Raw genomic sequence first — 15,067 nt, 5'->3', positions numbered from 1 at the left:
ATGGCCATTGGTGAAAGTAGTCAGAAAACACACAACATTTATTAAGTTCTCTTAGATAGAAGCAGTTCATAATGCCTCAGAACAATTGTAATAGTAACATCAAAGATAACTGATCAGAGATTACCCTAACAAATATAAAGTTTGAGATACTGCAAGAATTACCAGGATGTGACATGAGGACACAAAGTGAGCAAATTCTCTTGGAAAAATGGTTCTGATATTCTTGCTCCACACATGGTTGCCACAAGCACTCGATTAAAAAAAAAAAACATAATTATCTACAAAGCACAATAAAACAAAGTATGCCTGTATTATAATCTAGATGCTTTGAATATTTAGGTATTTGCTAATGTGTGTTTTTTCTGAAATAGGCAAAATCTGTACGACTCCTGAATATCCCCTGAAAATCTTTGTCTCTGTTTTTTTCCACTTTCCCAACAATTCCTAGTTTACCTGAATTTTCCTCTCAGTTTGCTGCATACTCACTCAACGAAATTTTTTTGTTACCTCAGCACTTACCATTTTAGTTCTCCCTCTCTGTTGCATCCTTCCTTCTTTTCCTGCCACTGATTTTCCTCTTTTTTTGCATTTTACAGGAATTTTTTTTTTGCACACCAATAATAAAGAACTATTGTAAATTCTAGATTTTTTCAGTTGGAGCATCTAACATACAACTAAAAACTTTTGCTCTTAGGGTGCCTGGGTGGTGGAGTCAGACTCTTGGTTTCAGCTCAGGTCTTGATCTCAGTGTCAAGAGACTGAGTCACGTATCAGGCACCATACTCAGTGCAGAGTCTGCTTGAGATTTTCTCTCCCTATCCCACTGACCCCTCTCCACATACATGCTCTCTCTAAAATAGATATATCTAAAAACAACAACAACAAAACAAAACAAAACAAAAAAAAAAACTTCCACTCTTCTCCATGTCGTCTATTATGATCCTATCATTCAAAACAATACTGTTTACTGGGAGCTTTTAATTAACTTGGGACCCAGTTGGTGATTAACTATACTTTTTGGGGATGCTTGAGTGGCTCGCCAGCTTAAGCATCTGACTCTTGATTTCAGCTCAGGTCATAATCTCCAGTTTGTAAGATCAAGCTTTGCATTGGGCTCTGCGCTGGGCATGCAGCTGCTTAAGATTCTCTCTCTCCCTGCCCTCCCTCTGCCTATCTCTCTTCTCTCTCTTTCCCTCTCTAAAAAAAAAAAAAAAAAAAAAAAAACACCAAACAAACAAAAAAACCAACTATATTTTTTGTATTAGAGTTTCCCAACTAAACTCAAAACAATTTCCTGAAGCAATTCGTGAAAGTCTCCAATTAATATGATCAACAAAATTTGTGTGTTATTTTTAACTAGGGAAAAGAGAAATTCATATTTTAGACACATGTCAGGCCAAAGATTTTCACTTCTAAAAAGTTATTATAACTTTTTTTTAAAGATTTTATTTATTTATTCATGAGAGACACAGGGATGGAGGCAGAGACACAGGCACAGGGAGAAGCAGGTTCCCTATGAGAAGCCCAATATGGGACTTGATCCCAGGACCCCAGGATCATGCCCTAAGCTGAAGGCAGACGCTCAACCACTGAGCCACCCAGGCGTCCCAAGTTATTTTAACTTCTGAGAATAAACATTTCTACAGAATTTGGCAAGCATTCCACACATATGATTTTTCCTGAATTTCATTTAAATCTGCTATGCAAAGTGTATAAAAAACACAAAGCTGATGGTCACTGTTTTTTTTCCTTTCTTGGTATCCCCTAGGTTATGGCTCTCGTAAGTAATTAAAAGCACTATTATAGAAGAATGTGGTACTAATCTTTATCCTAGCCAAATCTTAATGGAATGGGCAATATGGAGCTACTTAAAGTATAATATATCCAACCAATGCAGCACTTTGCAAATGTAAGAATGAGGAAGTTCTTCATGCATTGATATAAAAAAATTGCTATTATATAATTGTCAAATAAAATGAAGAAAAACATATAAAATATGCTACCTTTGTTGAAAAAGGAAGCGAAAATAAGAGTATGTATTTGCATAAGGCAATTCTGGAAGGATATACAACAATCTAACAACAGTGTGACATAAGACAGAATGTAGAAAGGAACTTGGTGGGTAAGGAGCAAATAGACTTTCCAACTGTCAACATGTAATTTCTTACATTTGTTAATTTTTAATCATATGGAATATATTACATACTGAAAAATAATGTAGTCTTAAATTTTCTCTCCTGAAATAAGAATATAAATAGATATTATTAATTTAATGCAAAAAAAATGCTTCTAGTTAAAATATGCTGAAAATCTATATGCTAACAAAAAACAAACAAAAAGGGAATTGAGGACAAAGGGCAGCCATAGTTCCTAAAAGAATTTCTGGGGAATCTCTCAATAGCATATTATATCATAAGCACATAACATTTGCTTATAATTTATATTCACAATACTCAGGTACTGAGTAACAGGTTCCCTACCCTTGTAACATAATTGTCAAGAAAATTCAGATACAATTACAAACAAACAACAATAATTTAAGGCAGAAAGGCCTAACACCAAATAAGTGGTAGACTGACTACACCAGTCTGACTGAAGTAAGAGGCTGGTAAAGGTAACTGTGAAAGAAAAGGATGAATTTTAATAACTAGAGTAATTAGTACAAGTATCAAATAATTGATATTTGTACAATATCTCACTCACATTATCTCATTTGATCACCAAAACAACCATATGAGAAAGGGTGGATTACAGAATGCCATGGGTATCGCGTTATATTCAGCAGCAGCTTCTAAAATGGACTACGCCATCCATTAGAGGATAAAGAAGAAACTGGAGGCAAGGAAACTTGTTATGAAAGATCAGGCATAAGTTAATAAGGATGCAGGATAAAGTGAAAGCAGTGAGAACAGAAAGGAAGGAAGAAATTTATCAGAGTATGGTGATAACTGTGGGAGAAGGTAAAAAGTCTGCCAGAGCTTAGACTCAGTTACTAGGAGAATGATATGGAAGTCCAGATGGAGAGGAGCTGTTTTTAGTAAGAGAGTCTGGTTTCAGAAATATGTTTGAAGTAACAGTGGCACATCCAGTTTCTAGAGCCTCTATTACACATTCCAATGAGTGTGTTCTATGTCCACCATCACCTAGCCAAGTAAGACACGTTTTTCTGCCGTTAGGCTCAGGACCTAACAACCTCAAAATGACAACTGATACGAGAGGAAGGAATAGAAAGCGATGGCTTAATGGGTATGGGGTCTCCTTTGGGGATGTTTTGGAACTAGACTGAAGTGATGGCTGTACAAAACTGTGTACGCACTAAAAGCCATTGATTTGTACACTTTAACATGGTTAATTTACGTTATTTGAATTTCATTTCAATTGAAAAAAAAAAAAAGGCAGCTAAAATAAGAACAAAATGCTTTTCATCATGTTGTTAAAAGTCTATGCCCAGAATGTCCTGTGCTTTCCTGCCAATTCATTCTACCTATGCCTCTCTACCTTCACCGTTCCAGTGTGCCTCTGGCATGTCTTTAGTAATAATCTGGATATTTTATCTCAAAGCTTTTTTCTGATTGTATCCCCTTACTTTAAAATAAAGTTGATTCCTCTCCAAGTACAATACTTACTTGCAGCCCATCCAGTGGTGTGTGTGTATGGGTGTGTGTGTGTGTGTGTGTGTGTGTGTGTATGTTTTCCCCTCAAGATAGTTAACTCAGAGCCTGGAGGGAAAAATGGGTTTCCTTGGTCCCAGCATAACCTCCAAAAATGACTCTTTTATCATCACACTAAATAACAAAAACCCATTTCTTTGATACACAGATCCTCTCACCTTTCAGCTCTATTACTATTTCTCCCCTCATCCCTGCTGTCATTTACTAACTTTTTGGTCATTCTCTCCTCGTTGGGTAAGTCTTTGGAATCCAGTTTACAGCTTCCTTTCCCTAAGCCTTGTCATCATCCTAGATACTTTCAATTCCAAGAGAACTGCTTTCCCAACAGTACACCTTTGGGTCATCTCCAGTGATACTCTCCTTCAGGCCACTTTAACCATCCATTGCCAAGGTAAAATTTTGGACCCTGATCATCACTCAAAATGGTATTCCAACAAAATTAATAGCTCAGATATCCTATTATTATCTACTTTCTCCATGCATGACTGCACCTGAGCAACCAAGAAGTTACTAGGGAGGATCTCCAAAGGGTGAGTTGATTCCATTATTAACTCATCACTACTGATCTCAAAGGAGACCTCCATTCAAGGGAACAATCCTACATTTCTCTGCTTAATGTATTCTTCCACATGCCATCACAGCTATTGCAAATCTCCATTTTTTGATCCTCTGATTGACAGTCATCTCTCTTGTGAATGATGACCTTTCTCCAACTCTAGAGAAAATAACCAGTAGGCAAGAACTGACATCTTTCCAGCATGAAACACAAAAAACATACCTACAACTGTATCCATCCTATTCTCTCTTCCTAAAACTCTTAACAATAGTAAAATATCCTTTTTCTTATCTCAAGCTAGCCCTACATTCTCTGTCTCATTCCCTTCACTCATTCTTTTAACATTCAATAAATATTTAGTGAAGGCCTACTAAAATGCCAGGCACTGATCTCCACATGGCAGACACAATGAAGACAAAAATTCTTGCCCTCCTGGAGCCTACCTATTGGGACTTGGGGGAGGATATAAATGATAAACAATAAACGTAGGCATTGTGTGACATATGTTGTATCACATGACATGACAAATAACATGTTAGAAAATAAGTTCTGTAGGGGACGAAAAAAGCACAGAAAAACCAAGAGTGTATGGGGTAAGGGACAGCACTGTTTCACAGTAAAATGGGTAGTCAGAGGGGACCTCACAAATTTATCTCTCCATAAATCTCTCCATATCTCTCTGTACTCTGAGCTCCAGACATAAATATCTAGTTCATGAAACTCAAACAAGTCCATCGGGAATGAAGGAATGTTTCCCACTCCCCAATCTCCATATCCTAAACAATCCAAAACCACTGTCTTATTTCAGTAAATGGTAACAACCTCCAAGAAGACTGTAAAAGCGAGACCTTGAAGTTATCCTTGATATCTTACACTCTTTCATTCACCCATTCAAAGTCTTGCCAATTTAATTTACCAAATACTTCTGGACTCTGTCACTTACTTCCATCAACTGCCAAGATCATGACTACTACCATCCAAGTGCAAGCTACCATCACTTTGATTAGTCCTGCTTCCTCATTTCCCCTCCCACAATCATTCTTTACAGAGGAACCAGAGTAACATTTTTCAAAACATTAAAACACATATTCTTGCTTAAAAGACTTACTCTTAGGATAAAGACCAATTTTTTTAAGACATATAAAAAGCATTGGATAATCTGACCCCATGCTATTCTCCTTGCTTTATTTTGTATCATATCTTTCAGATCTTTCACCTCTATAATCATACTGGTTGATCCTGATTCTTGTCAAACTCCAAGTTACCACAGAGTTTCTGTTTCAAATGATTTTCTCTCCTCCCACAGATCAGTTAACTTCCACTCATCCTTCAGATCTCAGGACAAGAAAGTCTTTACTGACTTCCTAGACTAGGTCCAACTAGCATGCATAGCACCATGTAAGTCTTCTTTATGGTAGTTGTTTATGGTAGTAGTAGTTCTTTATAGTTGTGTTTCAGTGGCAATTTCGTATTTTTATATGGATTATCTGATTAAAGACTGTCTCTGTCTCATAAAAATTGCTACTGAAATAATTAAATTACTCAACTCATAGTATTAAAGCCTTATCTTAGAAAGTCTAGTCTAGTAAATTAAGAATTAAATTCAATTTAATTTAAATTTAAATTTAAGTAATTTATAAGATTACTTATCTGGAATAAGTAAGGAGGTTGCTAGAAGCACTGTAATTTTTTTTAATTTTTAAATTTAATTTCAATTTAAGCAACATATACTGTATTATTATCTTAAGAGCTAGAATTCAGTGATTCATCAGTTGCATACAACATCCAATGCTCATTACTTCAAATGCCCTCCTTGATGTCCATCACCCAATTACCCCATTTCCCACCCACCACCCCTCCAGCAACCCTCAGTTTGTTTCCTATAATTCTCTTACGATTTGCCTCCCTGTCTGTTTTTGTCTTATTTTTTCCTTCTCTTCCCCTATGTTCATCTTTTTTTTTTCTTAAATTCTACATACGAGTAAAATTACATGGTATTTGTCTTTCTGTGACAAACTTATTTCACTTAGCTTAATATCCTCTGGTTCCATGCACATCATTGCAAATGGTAAGATTGTTCTTTTTGATGGCTGAGTAATATTCCATTATATTACTTTTTGTGTGTGTGTGTGTGTGTTTCTATGCATGTGTGTGTTCTTTATCCACTCATCTGTGGATGGACATCTTAGCTCTTTCCATATTTTGGCTATTGTGAACACTGCTGCTATAAACATTGAGGCCCATGTGCCCCTTCTAATCACTATGTTTGTATCCTTTAGGATAAATACCTACTAGTCCAACTGCTGGGTCATAGGGTAGCTCTATTTTTAACTTTTTGAGGAACCTCCAAACTGTTTTCCAGAGTGGCTGCATCAGTTTGCATTCCCACCAACAGTGTTAGAGTACAGTGTTAGAGGGTTCCTCTTTCTCTATATCCTCATCCATATCTGCTATTTCCTGAGTTGTTAATTTTAGCCATCCTGACTGGTGTGAGGTAATAGTATCTCACTGTGGTTTTAATTTGTATTTCTCCAATGGAAGCACTGTCATTTTATGACAGAGGCATTTTCTCAAAATTAAAGGTAAAAACTCAAAACATTATAAATTTAATATATTTAATCCATCAATCTTTTTTAAAAATAATTATTATAAAAGAAAGAGAAAGCAGGAGCATACACACGTGCATGTGTAAGGGTGCAAATGCAGGGGAGGGGTAAAAGAAGAGGTAGAGAATCTCTCAAGCAGACTCCCCACTGAGTGTGAAGCCTAACATGGGGCTCTATCCCACAACCCTGAGATCAGGACCTAAGCCAAAATCAAGAAATGGATGCTTAACCAACTGAGCCACCCAGGCACCCCTAATCTATCAACCTTTTAAAGGAATGTATACATACATAGGGGGTATGGTTGGGTATGTGTGTATAATCATCAATAAAGTCACAAAATTCCTTTATATTTAAACACAAATGCTTCAAGGGTTTTACCAAATTTTTTAGAAGGCCAGCAACAAATTCAGATTCGTTTTACTATAATCAAATAAATATCAAAGAATTAAAGCTGGTAAATGTTTGTGCTTCATTTGAGTAAATATTTTTGCCATCTGCACACTAAACTTTAATTGAATCCAACCCTTCACCTATCGTAAGTATTTAAAGGTAGTAGATTCAAGGTCATCAAACACAATAGTTGAAGAGAACAGCCTTTAGTCACAAGTAGCTTATTTTTAGAATTATATTTGTTTTAAAAACATGGACAAATTAACTTTATAAGGATTAAATAAAAATATTTTTTTGAAATAAAAGATGCCTTTCATAAAAAGACCAAAAAAAAAAAAAAAAAAGAAGCAACATCATGAGAAAGAAATAGTACAGATGGATGCCTATAAAATAATGATATATCTTCACAAATGACTTTCAGGGTTATTGGTGCTTTTAGTCAAACCTTCATGACTAAGTCAATATTTCTGACTGAGTCAAGGTGCTTTACCTGTAGTATTTTACTTAGAAACACATTTAATTTTCACCTATAGAACTCGATGTGCTTAAAAAAAATCTTTTTTTTTTTCCTATCACCACCACATAGCTGAAAGCAGGCACCAAGAAATATACTGTTTGCCAATAAAGAAACAAAAGAAAAGATTAAACAGTAACTATATGGCTCTAGTTTAGAAACAACAAAACGAGGATTAAGGAAAACACTCTGGTGAGGGGGTGGGTAGAGAGGGGCGGGGAGTCTTCTCTGCAAACCAGTTTGATCAGATGTAAATCTTGGCTTAGTCTCTTTTCAAGATATTCCTCAGGGGCTCGACTCTTAATCATTGATGCAAAACACCTGATATACTCTAGTCATCAAATAAGACATAAATGAGCTTGGGTATATGCCACTACAACTATATTTGTGGACAATGAAATTTTTATACGTTACAAAATTATATTTTGTTTATTTTTTTCATATATTGAAAATTTTAAATCATTCTTAGCTGCTGAGCAAAAACAGGTGATCAGCCAGACTTGGCCTCTGGTAGTTTATGAACCCATGGTCTAGAAGAAAAGTTACTAATATGACAGATGATCCATTCTGTTACTTATATGTGAACCATGATTTTATTGAACTTTCTTCAACAATCAGAAAAAGAAAAACCACATACAAAAATTACCTCAAAATGGCCCGAATATATAAATGCAAATAAAAGTGCTAAAATTCTAAAACTCTTAGAAGAAACCATAGGGGAAATATCTTTATAACATCAGATTTGGCAAGGATTTCTTGGCTAAAAAACACTAAAACCTTGGGCAACAAACAAAAAACAAAACAAAACAGGTAAACTGAACTTCATCAAAATGAAACTTTTGTCCACCAAAGGACACTATCACAGGAATGGAAACACAAGCCAAAGAATGGGAAAATACACTTGCAAATCATGTATCTGACAAAGATTAATATTTGAAATTACAAAGAACTCTTAAAAGTCAATGATAAAAATACCAAACCACCAAATACAAAAATGGACTGAGGACTTGAATAGAAGTTTATCCAAAGAAGATATACAAATGACCAACAGGCAACAGGCATGAAAAGATGCTCAACATTAGTTATCAGGGAAAAACTATAAGATACCACTTTATACTCACCATGGTGGCTAGAATTTTTTTAAAAATGTTAACTAACAAGTGTGAATGAAGATGTGGAAAAATTGGAGCCCCTGCTGATGGGAATATAAAATGCCACAGTCACTGTGGAAACAGTTTGGTGGTTCCTCAAGAAATTAAACATAAAATTACTATGTGGTAGTTCCAGAAATTCCCCTTCTAGGTATAAACCCAGAAGAACTGAAAACAAATGTTCAAACAAAAATTTGTAGACAAATTTTCATAGCAGCACTATTCATAAGAGACAAAAGCAGAAACAACCCAAAAGCCTATCAATTGATGAATGAACAAAAGGTGGCATACCTATATAACATAATATTATTAGGCCATAAAAAGAATAAGGTACTGATTCCTGTTACATGAATCAGTACCTTAAAAATATTAAATATTTTTAAAATATTTAAAAATAATATTAAAAATAATATTTTAAAAATTTAAATATGCTAAGTAAAATAAGCCATACATAAAACCTACACAGTATATGATTCCATTTACATGAAATTCTCATAATAGGCAAATCTCTAGAGATTGAAAGTTGATCAGTCCTTGCAGGGGGGGAGAGGGGTGGAGGGGAGAATTGAGACAGACTGACAGACTGTTTAATATAAGGTTTCCTTCTGCAGTTATGAAAAGTTCCGGAATTAAACAGTGGTAATTATAGCACAACATTGTGAATGTACTTCATGTCACTGAACTGTATGCATTAAAATTGTTCAAACGATCAAATGTTATATGCATTCATCACAGTAAAAAAAAAAATCTTTAAAAAAAAGAACAAGAACATGAAGGGGAAAATGCTTACCTACAAGCCTTTACACATGATTTATTACTCCATGTGTAAAATGAGATTGGGTACATGGCATCACTTTATACTATTCCAGAAAAGTATGATTGCTACCAAAACACATTCTGGATAAAATAGAATTCACAGTAGAAACAGAATGCATTACTATACTATTACTATACTCTATAATACATAGTAGTATATATTTACAGTAGCTGACAGATTAGTAACATATTGTCACTTTAAGATTTTTTTTAAAGATTTATTTATTTATTCATGAGAGACACAGACTGAGAGAGAGCAGAGAAACAGGCAGAGAAAGAAGACTCCCCGCAGGGAGCCCGATGCAGGACTAGATCCTGAATTCCGGGATGATGACCTGAGCTGAAGGCAGGCGCCCAACCACTGAGCCACTCAGGCATCCCTATTTTTAAGATTTTTATTTATTTATTTGAAAGAGAGAGTACAAGAAAAAGCACATGCAAGAGAAGAAGAAGAGGGAGAGAGAGAAGCAGATTCCCCCACTGAACAGGGAGCTCCACTTGGGGCTCAATCCCAGGACCCAGGATCATAATTATCTAAGTTGAAGGCAGATGCTTAATCAACTGAGCCACCCAAGCACCCCCATTGTCACTCTTCTTCAAACACAATTTTATGGGTTCAAAGTCCCCATTATAGAATAATTTAAGAAAACAACTACAGGATTAATGTAACGCCTAGTGTGTTTTTAACCAGAGATCTGAGAACTGCTTGAAATTATATGAAAATTTTGTGTGTGAACACACATGCACTTGCATCCATGTGTCTATCACTAGAAGTACAGAATTCATAATTTTTTGATTCCAACTACTGATAAGCCACAAAGATTCCATTATACAAGAGAATGACTTGTTTGATTTCTCAAAGCACAGATTTGTCTTTGCAAAGATAAAGTGCTTTAAAAAAAAGTAGAATTTAGAAATAAAAGCCTACCAAAGTAATGATTTATTATTTCAAGGTTAAGCTTAGGTCCAGCCTCTTCTCTGAAGTTGTTCCTAAAGACTTTAGTTCATAATTATTTCTTATAATTATTTTGAAAACAAGAAAAAGAAATACTATTCTACAGAAAATAATTATAGCAGATATTGCTAACTGCTTGTTAAAAATCTTTTTTTATTCTCTACTAACAAAACTCTGATTTTGTTTATGGTAGCAATAGGAGTCACCACTCTTAAGAGTAGAAGTGTCCTGGGGTACCTGGGTGTCTCAGTTGATTAAGCATCTGACTCTTGGTTTTGGCTGAAGATCTCAAGGTTGCAGGATCAAGCCCGAAGTCGGGCTCTGAGCTCAGTATTCCATCTGCTTGAGATTCTTTCCCTCTTCCTTCCCTCATCCCCAGGCTCTGCCATGCTCTTGCTCACGTGCGCACACACATTCTCTTTCTCATAAATAAATAAATAAATAAATAATCAATCAATCAATCTTGAGGGGAAAAAGAAGAGTAGAGGTGTCCATATAACACAGTTCTGGCCTATGAAATTAAAATAGAAAGAATCTGTTAGGTCAGAATTGGAGAAAAAAACCCTCCAAACAAATGTAACTAGTTCAGTTAACACAAGAAAAAGCTCATTTGCAGCTAAGAGAGACTTCATAGGCTTTATTCTAATTTTTTCAAATTAATAAAATCACTTATTTTCTGGCAAAACACAGGTTATTTGTTGACATACTAATTAACTAGTTGACCATACAGAGCCCTAAGTATACAACAGGCACTAAATTTATGTGCTTCACATCAAGCAGCTCATTAAATCTAACCCTATGGGACAGGTGACAATATTAACTTGTTTAAAATCACACAGCTTAGAAAGAGCACATCCAGAATTCAAACCCAGGTAACATAACTCCAGAGTCTATGCTGTCAACCACTATGGTCTAATTATGTTCCAAACATGGCAATACACATATGTATATATGTACAGGTATGCATGAACATGTGTGAGTATAAATAAACATGTTTGGTTATCACAGGAGTTATTGTTGAATTTGAACTTAACACAAAAAATTCTCATAATAATACAACTGATAGAGTATTCACATTTTAAACAAATATTGTCTAGTGTCTTAATTTATGAGTACAGTTTATTGGTTTGGTGTGACCAAGTCTTATTCACAACTACATCCTAGCCCCACTGCAGTATCTTGTTCATAGTAGGAATTTAACAGAAATTTGGTGAACTGAATAAACAATATATAAGAGGGTAACATATACAGATTTGAAACTAGAGTTGTTGTCAAGTTTACCCGGCTAATGTTAAGTCTTGGAAGAAATATTTTTAAAATGCTATATTTGTCACAATAAACATAATTGTTTATTCATAAGCCAATTTTGTATGCAATACATCTCTGAGCCTAGTTTTAAAAAAAACACTCTGGTTGTTCTTTATAATATTTAACATTTGAAAGATCTTTTGACTAAGGCTTTCATTTTTAAATTAAGGTAATGGTAACTCACCTAAACAATATCCATATGTACAGTTACCTTCGAACTTTAAAAAGGATAAACAAAGACTAAATTTTTCTAGCAAAGATCTGTGAGTACTGATTTTATACAGAAATTTTTAAAAAGGAAGTTTTTTAGCTTTACTTGTTTTCCCTTAGGGTATTTTCAACAAGAGTTGGTAATATAACAATTCAAATTATTTACCCTTCAAGGATATGTTCTTGGCTGAAAGAAAGTTGAACGGTGTATTTTTTGACATCCAGAATCATAAACAGGTCATTCAGGTTGTGGATATCCTATATCTTTCTTTTGCATTTTCTGCTACCAGAGTTAATCCTTCACTGCACAAGGAAAGTTGGCTATGACAGGAACACTAAGCAACCAATATTCTATTCTGTCACTTTCCTCTTGGTACTTTGGCCAAGAAAAAAAACTTCCATGTTTTTCAATTCTCTAATTTTCAATTTAGCCTTGACAGTATAAAGAGATGCTATAAAAACTGCTACAATATTTGGATAATGTCTTCAGAAGAGGCTCCTGCTGTTTAAAACTGGATTATGATTTTAGTAGTCTTCACTGAATTCACATGCTTAAATTACTTTGCTAACACCAACAGGAAACCTTTTTAAATTATTTGTTTAGTCATGTGATAACTATGTTTGTCCTTTTTTTAAGTTTTTATTTAAATTCCAATTACTTAACGTAGAGTGTAATACTAGCTTCAGGTGTATAATACAGTGACTCAACACTTGCAAACAATACCTAGAGCTCATCAAAAGTGCACTCTAATCCTCATCACGAATTTCACCCATATCCCCACCAACCCCTCTGGTAACCATCAGCTTGCTTAATAGTAAAGAGAAAATGACTATTTTTTTGAATGACCTCAATTCTTCTAGTTTTAGACACACTAAGTGAAAGGCTGAAAGCATTTAAGCTTGGTATGCTAGTGGTAAAATGATATTTATACACGAAAATGAAGCTCAAACATTTCATCAGTTATGGTTTTTTGATAATCAAAGAGAAGACATCACTTGAGACCCTACAGAAATTTAAAAGAATAAAAAAACAAACCTATGTCCATAAATTCAGCAACTAAGATGAAATGGGCCAACTCCTTGACATATATAAATCACCAAAAGAAATAAATTGAATAGTCCAACAGCTCTTAAAGTTGAGTTCCAGTTTAAAAATCCCCAACAAAGAAAACTCTAGGCTGGGATGGTTTGGCTGACTACAGGTGACCAACTTGAGGAAATGGAAGAGGCAGCATTCAGATAAAGCAGAAACTTTAAAATTGCACTGCCTACTACTAAAGTACCCACCAGCCATATGTGGTTACTGAGCCCTTGCAAGGTGGTTAATCCCAACCGAGATGTGTTATAAGTGTAGAATATAAAATAATTTTGAAGACATGGCATGAAAAAGGATGTAAAACATCTCATTAATAATTTTTATGCTGATTACATGCTGAAATGGCAATATTTTGGTGTTCTGTAGAAATTTTCTTTGTAATTCTTTCATTCCATTTGCATATGTTTATACTACACTCATTTTTTACTAAAGCACTTTTATAAAGCACTTCATTTCCATTATAGGTATTTGAAGCCAACACTGTTTTCAAATAAAGTGGAATAAATTCTAAGCAAATAAATAGGTTCTCACCGAAATAAGAACAGAGGAAAAAAAAATTCTCACTGAAATGAAAACATTCATTTATTAGTTCAAAATGAGTAGCCCGTGCTTATGAAAAGGATATCAAAGAGATTTCATTGCCACATCATCTGTAATGGCTGCCGCTAGTGCTATGGTTCAAAGGATGCTAGGCTGAAGTTGATACAGATGTTTATCAGGATAAAGAAGTACAGTGAAGGCATATTTCATATATTTGCCTCCCTTGCACAATAGTGACTCTCTGGGGTTAAAAGTGGGAAAAGATTATTCTAATAGGATTAAATTTCATAAACTTTTCATTGATAAGTTAAATTTCCTATTGACCATACTTTAATAGGTAGGTGGTATATTTGATCTCAGAATATTTGATCTTACAATTTCTTCTTAAGTTCCTAAACACAGATTTTATTATGTAAGTTGCAATAATTTTCTAATATCCATTTTGATAATTCAGGCTTATAATTTAGGGAAAGTAGAAGTGGGAAGAAGTGGGAAGTAGAAGATACTTAAATAGCAGATGAGATAACAGAGGCAGGAAGAGGACCGTCCAAATAAGAAACTAAAATTCAGTATAGCTGATACCAATTACAAGAAGAAAAGTAGATATAAAGAATTCCACAGATAAGTAGGTGCAGGTATCCTATGGAGCCTTATAAGGCACATTAAATAGTTCAGACTTTATCCTAAGGGCAAAGGATTACCATTAAAAGATTAAGGAGCAACATTATTCACCTAGCTAGCCTATGGGAAAGAGGGCAAGACCAGTACCAGGGAGTATTATTATAAATTCTACATAACCATTTCGGGCCACCGTGGACTGTGGCTTGGGCTATAAGAGTAAGAGAGAGAATTCATGAATTTGCAAAGTTATTTTTCACTAAAATGGAATTCTAGAAGATGTGGTATGAAGGAGACAGAAAAGCCAGAGGTACTCTCCAGGATTCTAGCTTAAACAGATGTTTGATTAGTGGTGTCATTTCATTTTTCTTTTTTAAGATTTTGTTTATTTATTCATGAGAGACACAAAAACAGGGGCAGAGACATAGGCAGAAGGAGAAGCAAGCTCCCTGAGGGGAGCGTGATACTGGACTCAATCCCAGGACCCTGGGATCATAACCTAAGCCAAAGGCAGATTCACTGAACCACCCAGGTGCCCCAGTGGTGTCATTTCAAACAATACTAGAAGAAGAGAAAACCTGAGTGTGGCCTCTAGAAATGGTGATCTGGGGATGGCTTTGAGACACACAAGAAGAG

General features: G+C 34.9%; 1 protein-coding gene across 14 annotated transcripts in view; it reads right to left on the bottom strand.

Moving 5' to 3' along the window:
* The window catches only part of HMBOX1 (homeobox containing 1), a 189,620-nt gene that overhangs the window by 152,726 nt on the left and 21,827 nt on the right, over positions 1-15,067 (bottom strand). The gene's annotated exons all lie outside the window — the stretch shown is intronic.

The sequence above is a fragment of the Nyctereutes procyonoides genome, unplaced genomic scaffold (assembly GCF_905146905.1).
Source record: "Nyctereutes procyonoides isolate TBG_1078 unplaced genomic scaffold, NYPRO_anot_genome, whole genome shotgun sequence".
Lineage (NCBI taxonomy): Eukaryota > Metazoa > Chordata > Mammalia > Carnivora > Canidae > Nyctereutes > Nyctereutes procyonoides.
The sequence above is the reverse complement of the archived record's forward strand: the minus strand, read 5'-3'. Positions and strand labels throughout refer to the sequence as shown.